This window comes from Triticum urartu, chromosome 5A (assembly GCF_056163025.1).
Source record: "Triticum urartu cultivar PI428250 chromosome 5A, HENAU_Tu73, whole genome shotgun sequence".
In the NCBI taxonomy this organism is placed as follows: domain Eukaryota; kingdom Viridiplantae; phylum Streptophyta; class Magnoliopsida; order Poales; family Poaceae; genus Triticum; species Triticum urartu.
The window spans coordinates 493,062,752-493,075,006 of record NC_141877.1 but is presented as its reverse complement, the minus strand read 5'-3'; positions in this window follow the sequence as shown (position 1 = coordinate 493,075,006).

Sequence of the window (12,255 nt, the reverse complement as noted above, 5' to 3'; positions counted from 1 at the left end):
GTTCCCGGGAGGCAGGGTCCTCTTGCGTCCGAGCTCCAACGCCGGACTGCATTCAAGGTATCTTTTGCAGCCGAGCACCAACGCCAGACCGCTTCCCAGCTCTAGCGCCGGAATGTATCCGAGCTCCAACGCCGAAATGTATCCGAGCTCCAACGCCGGACTGTGTCCAGGTTCCAATGCCGGACTATATCCGAGGTGTCATATCACCTTGGTTCAAAAAAGTTGAAGGAGTTTAGCCGAGCTTAATGCTGGAAATGCCCTCTATGGAGCCAGCCACTAGCGCCCGAGCTTTATGCCGGACTGCTTCCGAGGTGGTGCACCACCCCGACTATGGGCCGATTTTTTGTCAATATTTTTTATTGGTGCAATTTATTCTCTGCCGAGATATATAGCTAGTAGCCCTCAAGGTGTGTATCGGTCTAAAACCAGAGATGCACATGAAGGATGACATAAGACCGCTGATCCCAGTAGCCGCTGAGACTCAGGTTTGCAAAATCGGCCTGAGGATCAAGTCCTAGCTCGGCGGAATACTTCAGGACACAAAAGCGGCATGCTCAGTCCTCAAGACTCAGGTTGGGTGCGGCCGACCAACCTGAGGATCAAAATCTCCTCGGAAACTATATTGCACATAAAATTTTCTGCATTGGACAAGCAATGCAGTAGCCCCCGAGACACTGGTCGGGTGGCAACACCAGATCAGGGGATCGATGTGCCCCTTTAATATTTGTAAATAATAAGCCCGAAGCCCAGTAGCCCCCGAGCCTTAATGCGGGCACGGGTGGCCGAATTAAGGATCAATATCCATAGTAAAATCACAAATTATGTGTAATGACTCTATGTATCCAAGTACTTTACGTCATTAATGCTCGGATCCGCATTGTACAGAACTTTGTTGACCGACCATCGGCTTCCACCTCCTTGGCCAGTAGCCGAGGAGTGTTTGTCCTACTTTATAAAGCCTTTATGAGGGCAAAGATTTACGACAAATAAGGCAATCTGGCCACACGGTTTTATAAACAAAGGTACGCAGAGAGATATGTTATATTACTGTTTAACAGAAGAAATGTATTCCAAAGAAAATAGTCCCGCTATCGGTTCCTTTCTTTGGGTTGTCATGCTAAGCATGATCATGAAACCTCAACTCGAATGTAAGAGCAAAATATCGAGGATTTAGTTTGGGAGGCCAGTTAATAGCCCCCGGTAGTGTTCGGCGACAGTCGAGGTCAAGCCGTAAACACTTCGGCCAATGTTATGAATGGCCCGTCATAGTCATCGGATCGCTGACCAGTTTACGCTTATTGTGACAGTCAGTTTTCGGCTTTCTCCACTAAGGTGCTTAACCATGTGAGCTGGAAGCACAATCGCAGTGGTTCTCCCTTTGCACGCCTAGCCAAACAAAACGGAACGTAGGAAGCAAGTGCAGGAGCCGGGCAACCCAACTATTGACCGAAGACACAATTCGAAACCGATGCATATATAGCAATATCTGAGAATGTTTTTGCCGAATCCCTAAAGGTGTCCGGCGTTGCACTGCGAGACTAATGCTGGAAAAGCACAAATAGTTTAAAAGTGCCAAAAAGCTTGGAAAACCAAGAAACGTCAGTAAAAACATGACGTCCGAATAAGATCAAGTGTTCGGTGCCAATCCAAAAATTGGTCTTAGAAAAAAGAAGTGCTTCTGTCGTCCTTTAACATGACACATCCTATCTCAAGACTTCGAGCGGGTCAGCCTACGGCTTCAACCTCCTATCCCGAGGGCGGAGTACTTCTCATTAGGCCAGTTTAGCAAACTAAACTCTAGCGGCTTTGAGAGAGAAATTAGGCTCCCTGGCTGGTGACCGGACACTCGCGTCGAAAAAAGGAGTGATAAATAATAATAATAGAACTTTGCAACGACTGAGAAGAAGAACACTTATTATAAAACGGCTCAAATAAACTTAAGAGCCCCCAAGTGACTTGGGTAGAAGAATGATTGCATGTACCGAAGTACCTATATCATATCTATGTTCAACCGAACTTTAAACGCGTCTTAACCGACCGTCGGCTTCTCCCTCTTCGGTTAAGGACCGAAAAGTGTTATGTACTCCATCGGTCGAGAATATCGATGGTGTTTCCAATAACCAGGCAATCAGGCCATAAGGCTGTAATAGACAAAGCGCGCTCAAGGAACTTATGCTATATTACTGCGAAGAGTAAGAAGCATCTTCGAAGAAAATAGTACCCCCACCGATACCTTTCTTCGGTGCTCATTGTTATTATGAGACTTGTGCAATAGATTTTTTGTACTCATGAGTTCCGTTGTGTGCTGACCATCATTGAATAACTATAAGAGCGCTAGATTTTGGCTTCACCCAATCTGAGGTCCGGCTCGGGTGACCCGATCGTGACGATCGCAGAGGTGCTCCCTTTACTCCCTAGCCGAACAATCGGGAACGTAGGGGTAAACACAGGAGCGAGGCAACCCAGCTTGCAAATCGCTTAAGTCAATGTGGTGCATATTGTGGCGTAATACACGAACAAGGAACGAAGCCGTACAAGTATAATCATATGCAACAGGAAAAGCTTCATAAAGGAAGCCCCCAAGTAAACGGGGTATTTGAATTTATGCGTCACAAACAAAGTTTGGACTAGGAAATTTTTTAGAAGCGACTTTTTTCCAAAAAAGTATAATGCTTGGTCGAACCGAACGCAAGTTAGAAATTAAAGCTTTGAGCATGAAAGCGACTTAGCTGGTTAATGTGTTCGGTATTGATGACGCGGTCCGAGCTTGATGCGGGGCAAGGTTCCATCCCTCAAGCCGGTCCCGAGGTGGCGGAGCGGAGAGCTTGACACGCCGAAGTGGTGACATAGCACGATCAATGCAGACCGGCAGAGTGATGCCGAAGTTCCCGAATCATTTTCCTTTGCACAAAAATAGTGCAAACCAGAGATAATAGTAATAATGATAATTAAAAAAATCGTTGCATAATAAATAATTTATGCAAAGTGAGTAATAAAAGAAATATGGCCTAGCGCTGAAGTCAAGTCGATGCAGGGCGTCGCCGTGATGCGGTAAAGGCGTGACAAAGCCTGAATTCGCAGGTCGGTCCGAGCTCTGAGTGCGGCGTTTGCCGGACTATGTACGGAAACTGACCGAACCACCATGCGACTGTCTTTAATGCAGCCACCATTTGATAAACCTGTGTACATATGATGGACAAAGCAGAGTAATAATTCCTTGGGAAAAATGAACCCAAACAAGCAAAAAATACTGGGATTAATAGCACCTGGTTTATTTGTTGTAGCAATCCGAAGGAAGGTGATTCCTAAAATTGGGACCCGCCCCGCACACCCATTGCGTGATGGGCGATAAAACGACAACATGGCAATGCTGGTAAAGGTTGACTCGCCGAGGCAAAGCCCTCGGCCCAGCTAACGTGACGGAGCTGGTCGGCTAGTGACGCCGAAGTGTCCGGAGTAGGTTGATGAAGAGATGGCGAAGCCCCCGGTCCAGCCGAGATGTCGAAGCCTTGATGTCAGCCGATGAGTCGAAGTAGATCGGCGTGATGGACACCAGCTTGAAGAAGCAATAGTGCGGCCCTGTCGATGCAGGTCGTGACGTGGTCGATGCCGGGTTGATGAAGCGACCGTACGGCGATGCCGGTATGCCCGCTCCGTGTAATCCGTGGGGCAGCGATGTTGGTGATGATTTATCCTTCGCGATGCCGGGCTCTTGTTCGGCTTGCTGAGATGATGATCCGAAGAAGTTGAGCTCGGCTCAACAAAGTGACGCCGTGTCTAGCGCAGGTCGGCAGCCGTGGAGTAATATTGCCGGACTGGTTTGAGACCAGCATGATGTTGAAGATCATGTTCAAAAGATCTTACAGTTAGTGGAATGTGTTCGGGAACAAAACACAATACCCCATACAAAACTTCCTTCAAAAGGGATGTCCGAAATCCTGTTCATAAAAAAGATGAACTCGAGTCGGATTCGTTTTCGCGCAGAAAACAGATCCAGAAAGTGATGCACTAATCGGAAGGTTCCCGGAGTTTGGACGGTCGGATCGAGCCGAAATTTTGAGAGGTGGTAGATATAGGAATTCCGCAGCCGATCAACGGTTAGATCTTCCAAAGGACGTCCGAGATAGAAGCTGGACACCACGCCCTAAACTCATCCAAATTCCCGTCCAGATTTGACAGGGCTCCGGTATATCATGGATTGCCAGAGATTCCTCCATCGGAACTCGACGAAATTTTCCAGGGTTGTTGTAGACTCAATTCCGCACAATTCCACCAAAGCGATCGTCAAAGCGATACTCGAGGAGGTGGTGGTGGCAGATACGAGTTCGCTGTCCAGAAAAACAGCACGGTCGCTTGAGGGCAATGTTGACGTTGAGCCCTCGAGCTCCATGGATGATTCCTCCATGATCTTGATAGAGATCGGAGTTGATGTTTGATGAAGGCCCTCGTCCGAACATGGTGATCCGAACACGGGGCGCAGTTCTTGGTCGAACCAAGGTGACCAGTCGAGCTGGTGACGAAGATGCCAAAGTTGCAGTTGATCTGCAGGCGAGCCATCGATCCTTTTGTCGATCACACAGCGAAACTCTCAATGAAAGCACCAATGTTGGGGTCAAAACCGGCGGATCTCGGGTAGGGGGTCCCGAACTATGCGTCTAGGCGGATGGTAACAGGAGACAAGGGACACAATGTTTTACCCAGGTTCGGGCCCTCTTAATGGAGGTAAAACCCTACGTCCTGCTTGATTAATATTGATGATATGGGTAGTACAAGAGTAGATCTACCACGAGATCAGAGAGGCTAAACCCTAGAAGCTAGCCTATGGTATGATTGTCTATGTGTATGTTGTATATGATCTATCGACTAGCCTGGCCTCGGTTTATATAATGCACCAGAGGCCTAGGATAACAAGAGTCCTAGCCGAATACGCCGGTGGGGAGAAGTCCTTGTCTTGATCGCCAAGTCTTGTGGAATCTTCCTTGTATGAGGAAGCTGTCCGAACTGGCCCATGAGTATACGGCCACGGGGGTCCTCGGCCCAATCTATCAGATCGGGAGATGACGTGTTGAGTACCCCCTAGTCCAGGACACCGTCAGCTGGAATGAATAATTCTGAGATGATGGCTTCAGAGAATCAAACAAAAAAGAGTCCTGAATTGCTCCGGATGGTTGAAAAGAATTTTCACAATCAAAAACAATTATGAGAGGATGGCAACAAGCTAGAACCATGAATCTTTGAGAGAACGGATAAGATTTGGAGGAAAACTCTTCTTCGGTCTTCAAATCCGAGAATGTCGACGAGAAACACCACCATGAATTTTTGAGATACTCCGGAATGATAATTAGAAAGGTTGAACCAACGATGAAAAGAATATGAAAAAAATCTTGGAGAAAGACATATGACTGATGATAATTCATTCTTACGTCAAACTTAGAAATGAATTTGAGAATAGCTCCGGGAAAATAGAGAAGAGTCAGGTAAGATCCTGGGAAAAGACCTGTGGGTTAGGGCCCACTCAAAAGAAACACCATTGAATGATTGCTTGGAAGAGAGATTGCACCGGTTAAAGTAAATGGCTAGAATGAGATTACAACCTTGAAAGAACTTGAGCGAAATTGATAATGGAAACTTGAATCTTCTGGGATATCTTCAGCACTCCGGAACAATTGAATAGTGAGAAGTTGATGATAAAGAGGTGCACTGGCATGAGAAAGCATTTGCAACGAGGAAAAGATATATAATCAACACTGAAAGCTTGAATTGAATCCACCGGAGAAGAAAACGAGTGAAGAGTGATGAACTTGAAGCTCTGTTAGTATCTTCATGAGAATCACCGGATACGAACATTGAAAGAAAAGAATGAAGAGACTTCGCAAGAATAAAATGGATACTTGATTAAGAAATCTGAGTCCTCGAAGAAAAAGGGTGGGAGGGAGGGAAAACAAAGGCAGCTTGGAATAGATAAAATGAGCACCGTTGAGAAGAACTGATAATTGATCTTACAGATGGGGAGAATAATGGAATCCTCTCGAAGAGAAGCACGCCGGTAGAAAAGAATTAACATGACCATCTCGATGATCAAGAAGAATTAGTATACACATAGAAGTATGAGAACATCGCTTAGGGAAGGTATGGAATCAACATTTGACTTCGAAGCAACTCGAATACGACAATACAAAGAAAACAAAGGATTGGCTTGTAGAATAAGCCAGAAACAAACATATGATAGATCCCATATCGTATCATGTGTCTGTTGGAAAGAATTCCTATGATATACTTGAATTCCCCCTTACAAACTCCCGAAACTTTCCAGTTATGCAATCAGGTGTTGGGGATACAGGGGAAGCATAATATCTCACCCAAAACTAGCAAATCCTACATCCAGCTGTATCCATCCTTCAACACATAACCAAGAAACCTTCGGAAATCGTTTACCTCAACCTTCGAAAAGCATCCGTTATACGAGTTATGGCAATACTCCTGAACTCCCGCCCTAGTACTGGGTGGCGTCGAGGTTATCTCACCAACAACTGCATAAAAGATATTTTCGATGTCGGCGAAACTCAGGTATTCCAGAACTGCAACGATAAAATTGTGATGACAACACCTCGGAGCTCAACTCCCCGTGACACTGCCACAACCTCTAAATGTCAGGAGGCACCAAGAACAATGTTCTCGTCACAAAACCATCGGAACGATTCCAAGATACCCGCGTGATCCTAAATTTTTTTAGTGAAATTTGAGGAGAGAAGAGTCAAAACTCTACGTCATGAGGCCTCACTAGAGCGACGAAGGGACTAAGGAGTAAAAAGAATCCTATTCTCCGATATATATAATCCTAAAAGACTCAAAACATTTTTCTAGACTCAACAACGTCAGCGATTCGATCAAGCAGGGGGCTCCTAAGTCGGGGATGGCTCTGATACCAACTTGTAACACCCACGATGCGGCTATATCTCCCACGTGTCGGAGCACGACTTAAAGGCATAACCGCATTGTAGGCATGTCGCAAGAGGGGTAATCTTTACACATCCCATGTACTGAATAAGAGAGGGATAAAGAGTTGGCTTATAATCGCCACTTCACACAATACATGAATATAGCATTACATCATCCAGAATACAATCAAGGTCCGACTACGGAACCAAATAAAGAAAGACAACCCATAATGCAATAGATCCCCGATCGCCCCAACTGGGCTCCACTGCTGATCAATTGGAAACGAAACACACAACAAATACGATTTTCATCGAGCTCCTCCTTGAGCTCAGTTGCGTCACTTGCACGGTATCATCGACACCTGCAAACTGGTTTTGGAAGTAAATCTATGCGTCACGGGGACTCAGCAATCTCACACCCACGAGATCAAGACTATTTAAGCTTATGGGTAGGAAAAGGTAGTGAGGTGGAGCTGTAGCAAGCACTAGCATATATGGTGGCTAACTTACGCAAAAGAGAGCGAGAAGAGAAAGCAAAGCACGGTCGTGAACTAGAAGTGATCAAGAAGTGATCCTGAAACTACTTACAGTCAAACATAACACAAGAACCGTGTTCACTTCCCGGACTCTGCCGACAAGAGACCATCATGGCTACACACGTGGTTGATCCATTTTAATTAAGCTGAGTGTCAAGTTTTCTACAACCGGATATTAACAAATTCCCATCTGCCCATAACCACGGGCACGACTTTCGAAAGTTCAAAACCCTGCAGGGGTGTCCCAACTTAGCCCATCACAAGCTCTCATGGTCAACGAGGGATATTCCTTCTCCCTGGACGACCCGATCAGACTCGGAATCCCAGTTACAAGACATTTCGACAATGGTAAAACAAGACCAGCAAAGCCACCCGATGTGCCAACAATCCCGATAGGAGTCGCACGTATCTCATTCTCAGGGCAACACCGGATGAGACTAGCTACAAGTAAAACCAAACCTCAAGTTTCCCCGAGGTGGCCTCGCAAGCAGCTCGGTTCAGACCAACACTTAGACAAGCACTGGCCCCGGGGGGGGGGGGGGGGGCTAAAATAAATATGACCCCTTGGGTTGGCCGACCCAAGGGAAGGGTAATAGGTTGTTAGGCAAATGTAAAACCAAGGTTGGGCCTTGCTGGAGGAGTTTTTATTCAAAGCGAACTATCAAGGGGTTCCCATAACACCCAACCGCGTAATGAAGGCAAAATCAAGGAACATAACACCGGTATGACGGAAACTAGGGCGGCAAGAGTGGAACAAAACACCAGGCATAAGGCCGAGCCTTCCACCCTTTACCAAGTATATAGATGCATTAATTAAATAAGAGATATTGTGATATCCCAACAATATCCATGTTCCAACAAGGAACAAACTCCATCTTCACCTGCAACTAGCAACGCTATAAGAGGGGCTGAACAAAGCGATAACATAGCCAAACAACGGTTTGCTAGGAAAGGTGGGTTAGAGGCTTGGCATGACAATATGGGAGGCATGGTATAGAAAGTGGTAGGTATCGAAGCATAGTAATAGAGCGAGCAACTAAGCAAGCAAAGATAGAAGTGATTTCGAGGGTATGGTCATCTTGCATGCAAAGTTCACCGAGTTGATGAAAGCTTGATCCTCGTAAGCGTACTCAACGAGTACCTCGAACACGAACTTGTCTCCCGGCTCTACCCAAAGAAAGAACACAAGCAAAGGACCAACAATAAACCATGGTGCAATGCGCAAGCAACATGATGCAAAACATGGCATGATATGTGGGATGTGATATGCAATGCATATGCGAGCTCCGGAAGGAAAAGATTGAACCATGCCTCAACTTGGCAAACCAAGTGTGCCTCTGGAAATATGAGTTGATTTCGGTCGAAATCGATATAAATATCACCGGAAACGGATGCACGGTTTGCAAATGGCAAGCAAAACAAGAATGGCACAATTATGTGATTAACATCACGATGCCATCTAGAATGCAACAAGAAACTAAGCTACTGCACACCAACATAGCAACAAAGCACATGGAAGTGATCTACTCAAGATGCTTGACAAAATATGAACACTGAGCTACGGCTAAATCATACAAGAGCAGGTTCAAACAAGCATGGAAAAAGAGCAAAAGATAACAGCATCACAGACTTAGTGAAAATACTAACATGTCAGGAATTAACATCAGGAATCAAAGTTTGAGCAAGATAACAACATGCTACAGGAACATATCATAGCAATACAAGGCATGGCATGTATCTACTCAAAGCATATAACAGAAGTCCCTTACTGACCATAAGCCAAAAAGGATAAGAAGATATGATGGCACCCATGTAAACATAGCAAGTTTCGTTAACAGATTCAGACTTAGCAGAAAACTGAACATGGCATAAACAAAATTATGTAGGCATGTTTGCGAGCTCGATGCACTCACCACAAGGCATTTCATGACAAAATAAGCATACACCTAGCAAGAAGACATGTTCAAGAAGCTAACCATGGCAAAAACAATCTCATAGCATGCATGGATCAACTACAACAACCTTGGCAAAATTGATTAACACGTAACCAATCTGCCAAGAACATTTTATAGCAAAAGTAGAGAAAGATTGAGTCATGCTAGGCTACTCCATAAATGCAAACAGAGCCATGGATGGATAGAGCACAACCATATCTCAAAATCATCCTTACTGAACATACTCAAAAGAAGCATGGATCACTTTGTAGCAACATGAATACATGGCATAAAAATAAGAGTAGACAAGGACTTAGTGAAATTCTAAGTCCCTAAAAATAGCAACATCACGAGAGCTACTTTGCATGCTTGTTCTATTCACCACATTAATCACAAAAAAACATGGCATACACCCCTATAAAGATGGCATGGCATATAACAAAACACATGTAGAGCTCATGCTCATATGCAGCACACATTAATCATGGCAAAATGACAAATGCTCATAAACTGATAAGAAACAACACCTAACATTTTATAGCACTCTTGCAACAACAATTAGGGCATCAAGATGGACTCAAACAAGCATTGAACAATGGAATGAAATGAAGAGGACATCCTAACGAACATTTTGATATCCCACATGGATGAAACAAAGCTACGAATGAGGAGTTATGATACGATGAACATGGCATAAAAATTACACAGATCTGGGACTTGGTGGAATTTTCACCTCCGCGAAAGTCAACGCGGGACGAGGCGGAGCGGGATGAGGAGATCCGGGACGGGACGAGGGCACTTGGTTGGACTCCCGGTGGATCTGGTCCACTTTTCCAGATCCGTCGACGGAGGAGCTCCGGCGAGCTACTCCGGCGAGGCGGCGAGCTGGGGGCGAGGGAGATAGCCGGAGAGAGGGGCGCGGGCGGCGGCGCATGGTGACGAACTCGGGGAGGCGCGGGTAGGCGGCGGCGAGCGGAAGGCACGGGGTCGCCGGAGAAGACAGGCGGCGGCGGGCGCGGTTGCCGGCGAGCGGAGCCGCGGCTCGGGCGGCGAGCGCTCGGGTGCGGGAGGCCGGGAGCCGGGCGGCGGCGGGATGTGCCCCTCGGGCCCGATCCGGGCCGCGCGGGCCGGCGGAGGCGCACGGCGGCCAGGGCCATGTGGCGCCATGTGACTGGTGCGGGCACGGCGACGGGTTTTGTCCGGTGGACTTGGACGTGTCCGGCGGCGAGAGGGAGGTTTTCTAGGGTTTCATCTGCGGAAATTTCTGGTATGAGGACATATATATATATAGGTAGAGGGAGCTAGGAGAGTCCAAGTGAGGTGCGGTTTTCGGCCACGCGATCGTGATTGAACAACCGAGAGGATGGAGGGGGTTTGGATGGGTTTTGGGCCACTTTGGAGGGGTGTTGGGCTGTAACACACACGAGGCCTTTACGGTTCCCCGATTAACTGTTGGAGTATCAAACAAAGTCCAAATGGCACGAAACTTGACATTTGGTCTACCAGTGGAGAACCAAGGCCGCTTGGCAAATCTTGGTCCAATCCGAGAACGTTTAACACCGGCACACGAAAAGAGGCAAAAGGGGGCGCCGGAGGACCAGGAGTGCCGGATTGAGAAATGGACAATGGGGAAAATGCTCGGATGCATGAGACGAACATGTATGCAAATGCGATGCACATGATGACATGATATGAAATGCATGACACGCAAACAAATGACATGGCAACAATAGCGAAATAACTAGAAGACACCTGGCGCATCGGTCTCAACAATGGGACCCTCCACTTCCCCCAATCGCCCGGATCGAAAAACGGCACCCAACTGGACCTCCAAAGTCGGTCCATAAACATGGGTTGTTTGACACCACTTAAACCCAACCCATATATGTGGGACGGTCCATCCGGACGCGACAGTCGCCCCCGGACCTACTCTAAACCCCACCAAATTGATGAATTCCACTAAATCAGCCACCCTCCCTGTGGATCAGCCGCAACGCTGAAGGAAATATGCCATAGAGGCAATAGTAAAGTTGTTATTTTATATTTCCTTATTCATGATAAAGGTTTATTATTCATGCTACAATTGTATTGATCAGAAACTTAAATACATGTGTGAGTACATAAACAAACACCATGTCCCTAGTGAGGCTCTACTTGACTAGCTCATTGATCAAAGATGGTTAAGGTTTCCTAACCATTGACATGAGTTGTCATTTGATAACGAGATCACATCATATGGAGAATGATGTGATGGACAAGAGCCATCGGTTAGCTTAGCATAATGATCGTTCAGTTTTATTGCTATTTCTTTCTTCATGTCAAATACATATTCCTTCGACTATGAGATTATGCAACTCCCGGATACCGGAGGAATGCCTTGTGTGCTATCAAACGTCATAATGTAACTGGGTGATTATAAAGATGCTCTACACGTATCTACGAAGGTGTTTGTTGAGTTGGCATAGATCAAGATTAGGATTTGTCACTCCGAGTATCGGAGAGGTATCTTTGGGCCCCCTCGGGGATACACATCATAAGCTTGCAAGCAAACTGATGGCAGCTGGAACTATGTCGGTATTTCCCCTGAGAGGGAGGGACGATAAAGCACAGCGGTGGTAAGTATTTCCCTCAGTTATGAAACCAAGTTTATCGAACTAGTAGGAGAACCAAGCAACATAACGTAAACAGCCCCTGCACACAAATAACAACACCTCACAACCCGCCGTATTAAAGAGGTTGTCAATCCCTTTCGGGTAACGGCGCCAGAAATTGGTGTGTGATGGTAAAAAGATTGTAATAGATGGGATAAATAGATCGAAAATAAAATAAAGTGCTGCAAAGTATTTT